The sequence below is a fragment of the Octopus sinensis genome, linkage group LG2 (genome assembly GCF_006345805.1).
Source record: "Octopus sinensis linkage group LG2, ASM634580v1, whole genome shotgun sequence".
NCBI lineage: Eukaryota > Metazoa > Mollusca > Cephalopoda > Octopoda > Octopodidae > Octopus > Octopus sinensis.
This window is the reverse complement of record NC_042998.1, coordinates 97,703,169-97,709,168: the sequence shown is the minus strand read 5'-3', so window position 1 is coordinate 97,709,168 and position 6,000 is coordinate 97,703,169.

The following is a 6,000-nucleotide window of genomic DNA, read 5'->3' as shown; positions in this document are numbered from 1 at the left end:
AATACCAAAGGTCTCAGTCTATATATACATAAACCTTTATACATATACATACATATCCAGCACTCAGTTGGTTACAACGACAAAGGTTCAATGGAACAGCCTGCTTATGAAATTAACATGTAAGTGGCTGAGTACTCCACAGTCACACATACATTTAATGTAGTTCTCAGGGAGACTCAGCATGGCACAATGTGACAAGGCTGGTCCTTTGAAATACAGGTATAACATATTTTTGCCAGCTGAGTGGATTGGAGCAATGTGAAATACAGGACACAACGCATTGCTTGGAATTGAACTCATGACCTTATGATTGTGAGCTGAATACTCTAACCACCAAGCCATGTGCCTTCACATACATACATACATATATATATATATATATATATACATGCATATACATATGCATATACATACATGCATACATACATACCTACATACGTACGTACATACATACATACATACATACATACATACATACATACATACATACATACATACATACATATACATATAATTGCATTGAGAAAGAATATGATTAATCAGAAATTCTCTCACAGAGTTAAGTCTTGCACCTAGAAGTGCTCAAGAGGAACTTGAGACAAAAGATATAAATATATAATATGAAGAAACATAAGACCAGGTAATTTAATTCATAAACATGACTCCGATTTCAGATGAATTTAAAGAATAAATATATACATTAAAATATATATCATCTCTTTGCAACAGCTCAGCTACTGGGAAAGGCTGAAACAGCTAAGACTCTATTCCCTGGAGTGAAGGCAGGACAGGTATGCAGTAATATACATCTGGAAGATCCTTGAAGGAATTGTGCCAAATTTTGGCATTGTAAACTACACCAATGCCAGAATGGGTCGACACTGCATAGTGCCAAAGATCCCAGCAATGCTATCGCACTTCAGGACCAGTTACTGCAACAGCCTGGGTTTCAGGGGCCCACAGCTTTTTAATATTCTCCCAAAGAAGCTGAAGAATCTCCACAAAGTAGATGTCAGCGTTTATAAATCAAGACTGGACCTCTTCCTGTTGAGTCCCAGATGAACGTACCTCATGGCAAGAGGTGTAAATGAAGGTAGCTACATCAAACTCCATTCTACACCAAGTGCCATATATTAAAGGAAGATCTCAGTAAATAAAGTGTAGCAAAATGGCGGTGCTCCAGCATGGCCACAGCTATGAGCTGAAACTACAAAAAAAAAAAGAAAATAATAACTACATAGACATTTAAAAAGAATCTATAAATAAATAAATATATTAAAATATATATATATACACACACATATCCATATATATATATATATATATATATATATATATATATGTGTGTGTGTGTGTGTATATATACACTAGCAGGAGTACCCAGTGTTGCTTGGGTATTAAATACTTGGCAATGGTCTTAACAGGCTCTACCATTTTTTTCATTGTACATCTCTTTGAATATTTTTTGTGTTCACTTGCAAACACTGACATTGAGGAAGTGATTTTTCCCATAGACCATAAATAAAGGTTGAAAAGCCTTGGAGAAGCCACAAGAGCATTGCAGGGTTTGCAACAAATGAATGTAAAGTGCCATGTTATCATTCTCACAATAGCCTTGAAAAGGATAGTTAACCATTCACAGGTATAAACGTCCTTTTCCATTAACATGAAAAGCAGTGAGTGCAGTGATGCCAAAACTCAAGCCATCTGTAAGGAGATTGAGAAGCTGTAGTGGACAAAATAAAAAAAAATGGTAATTTTTAAAGAATAGCAACAATAATACTCACTCACCATAAACTAGTTCAGCAGGGAAGCTGCAGCATGTTGGATGGCCTACAGCACCTCACAGTAGACAATATTTTTCGTTTTGACTTTCAGGGCGAACACAAAAAGGATTTTTTTGTATCTGACGTATAACTGGCCATGTGAGAAGCATGGTTGGCCTAAATGGAGGCCTGTCATTGTTAGTGTTTGGCCTTGGGACTTGTTGATGGACATGGCAAAGCAAAGTTGAAGAGGAGAACTGAAGTCCACACAAGGGACAGGATCATTGCTTATCTGATGGAGTAAGAGGTATCCTGGGTATAAAGACATCTCTGATGCAGCAACCCATAAGAATTGTTGCCTTAATAACATGAAGCACCACCTTTTTTACCACTAACCGCATCCTTTTAGCCATAAAAACCAAGGAAATCGGACTTTCCAGTTAAAAGCTTTCTAATGTGTAACTTTGCAAAAATGTGAACAATCAATTTTTTTCAAAGTTTTGTGCAATTTTCTTGAGAATCAGAGGCCTCAAGACAATGCCAAAATATTTGTGTGAAATGTTGCAACATGACAGTCCTTTTGACACCAAAATTACAAAAATCAGGTGTTCCTGTAAAAAATTTTCTCGTGGGCAACTTTTTTTGTAAAAAGTGTGTGTGTGTAGTCTCTTCAGTTCTATCAATTTTTCTCCTAGAAGGGATATCTCTAGGTATTGATAACGTGGCAGTGAGTTGCCTGGGTAAATTAGCCATTTAATAAAAAAAAATTTCATCAAAATTGGATGAAAATGTGAAAACGCATAAAAAGCACACACACACATTTTGAGTTTTATATATATATATATACAAAATTTAAGGGCTGACCACTAAAAGTGGACGGTCAACATGCTAGATATAGATCGTGTTCTGCCCTTACCTTCGAAACACGCATTGAGTCAAAACAGGGGCAGCTGAAGAAGGGGAATATTCCTTGTATTGTTTGTCTTGTAGACTGTTTTTACGTTGTTAAAAAAAAAGTCTGTTTCCTTGTTTGATGTTATGTTTTCGTTTCTCGTTGTGTTCTATGTTTATTTGAGGCGTCCTGTACTCATATATGCAAGTATATATACATATAGATGTAGGTATGTACATATATGTATGCATGCATATGCTTTATTTATTAAATTGTTATTATATATATATATATATATATATATATTGTTTTTTCTGTGTACCTTTCTGTAGAAGAGTGTAGGCTCGAAACATAAAAGACTTTTTCTATTCCTGAGTGTTATACTAATACATCTGTTTGTTTTGTACACCACCTGTCTTCGTCTTTTGTTTTTTCGTAAACTCTCCCTATATATATATATTCACACACACACACACACATAATAAACAAGTTAAAATAATGTTCATTATATATAATTCCTTTATTTTATGTAATGACCATTATTTTTGACTTGTCTGTTATATATCACTGTAAAAATCAGTTTATCTGAAGTTTGTCCACAGATTTACAATATAGTATTGTGATAAACCATAGCTTTGGACCCTATCAAAAGATTACTTGGAGTTCTTCATTAATCTAAGTAATATTGTCAGCCTGGTGTGCCAACAAAGGGCTTATGAAGTATTTTGCCCAGATAATCCCTTGCTATTTATTCTATATATATATATATATATATATATATATATCATCATCATTTAATGTCTGCTTTCCATGTTAGCATGGGCTGGATGGTTTGACTGAGGACTGGCAAGCCAGTAGGCTGCACCAGGCTCCAATCTGATCTGGCATGGTTTCTACAGCTGGATGCCCTTCCTAACGCCAATCACTCTGAGAGTGTAGTGGGTGCTTTTTATGTGTCACTGGCATGGGAGTCATTCAGGGAGCACTGATATTGACCATGTTCGGATGTTGCCTTTTGTGTGCCACTGGCACAGGAGCCAGTCAGGAGGCACTGACATCAACTACATTTGCATGGTGCTTTTTACATGCCACTGGCACAGGGAGCTAGTCAGGTGGAACTTGCATTATGTATATATATTGGCATTAGGAAGGGCATCCAGCTGCAGAAACCATGCCAAAGCAGACACTGAATATGATTAAGCACCGTGGCTCACCAGATCCTGTGAAACAGTCCATCTAACACTAGCATGGAAAATGGACATTAAACGATGATGATAATGATGATCTCACTCTCACACACACACACACACACATTACCCATAAAGCAAGAGAGAAAACTGTGTTGATAGAATACTATGTTGACAAATAAAATGTTGGGATGTGGATATATATATTCAAGTATTTACCTCTTGTAATGTGTATGTGGGAGAGCGTGTGTGTGTGTGTGTGCAAGTTTGACAACTTGGCAGATCATAATAGATTTTATGAAAGAGAGAACCTAATACTGTGGCAGGGCAGGAGGTGGTTGTCTATATCAATGGTGGAGGCCTTCAGTACAGATATACAAGTGGAACTGTATTTTAAAAAATAGCTGAAATATTTAATATGCAGATATGTTTTCAAAAGTATTTTTGAAATTTTTTACTTTTAGCACATAATATAGCTTACCTAGTTTTCTGCTTTTATTCCTGCATGGCTCAGTGGTTAAGAAGCTTGCTTTACAACCATGTGGTTTCAGGTTCAGTCCCACTGTCTGGTACCTTGGGCAAGTGTTTTTTTTTTTATCATACACCCAAACCAACTAATGCTTTGTAAGTTAATTTAGTAGATGGAAACTGTGGAAGCTTATTGTGTGTGTGTGTGTGTGTGTGTGTGTGTAGGGGTGTCTGTGTGCCTGTGTTTGCCCTATCGCCACTGCTTGACAATTAGTGTTGCAGTGTTTATATCCCAGTAACTTAGCAGTTCAGCAAAAGATTCTAATCAAATAAGTACCAGACTTATCAAAATAGGTACTGGGGCAGATTAATTAGACTAAAATGCTGCAGCCATGCTGGGTATCCCAGCATTGCTGCAGTCCAATGGGTGAAACTAATAAAAGATAAAAGATATTTTATAATGCATTGCATAGTTTACTACACAGAAGAAAGATCATGTTTTTATATAAGTGTAGAAAGGTTTCTTGTCAAGGCAAAATTTATTTATTTAATTTACTATGATAAAAATACCAAAACAAAAATCCCATAACTGTCACTTGCAGGTGTAAATGATCTGGTAGCATATACCATGCTTTTGTTAACTGTTTTAAATGTTTTTGCAGGTGCAAGCAGACATAGACACTCTTTCCACCTTTGACCTTATGAAACAACAAGGCTGTGATAGCTAGAGAGAGAGAGAGAGAGAGAGAGAGAGAGAGAGAGAGGAGAAGGCCACACCTCAACTCAACTGGTTCTCATTTTCAGGTAGCTGAATAGATTAGAGGAAAATAAAATAAAGTGCTTTGCTTAAGGACACAACACACTTATGCAGTACAAAAATCTCTATATAAAATCTGATGAGTGGATCGTTGAGATATAAGAGGAAGAGTGTAGACAACAAACTGAATCATATGGCATGCCAGACTCCATAGAATGTGAATCAGAAAGAGCTCCATCAGAACATATTGTGTTGATACAACCTGATAGGAAGCCATCAATGCAAGATGCATAGAGTGGAGTCCATATATGGACAATTTTGTTAGATTTGCATTTCAATTAAGTACAATGACACTGTTTTCACCAATTTTATCAAGGATGATGATCCATTAACAAGTGAAATAGCAGAGAAGATCTATAGATCTAGCTTAACTAAAGCTGTACTGTTAGTCATTAAGATGGGAGAAAATGGGTTATAGAAGGTTGATGTTAATATCTGACTACACCTGTGACTTGAAGGTATGCTATGATACCTCTTCATCACCATCTTCTTTCTTTCTCTCTCTTTCCAATTGGAATAACCATGTATCTCCTCTACTGCAAGACACCTGTTTCTGTCCCTCTATCATACTTTCATTCTCTTCATATGGCATAAAACCGCCTTCTTAAATACTACAGTCCCACCCAATTGAGGGTACTTGTCTTTCAATTGAGGGTACTTGGTTGACATTAGGAAAAGCATTTGGATCTTGGTACAGCCCTTTGGATTGTCAGCTGCTGTCAACCTTGTTAGCATGGAAAAACATTAATGATTTCAAATTTTGGCACAAGGCCAAGAGAGGGGATAAGTCGATTACATCGACCCTCATATTCAGTTTATTTTATTGACTCTGAAAGGATGAAAGGCAAAGTCAACTTCAGCAGTATTTGA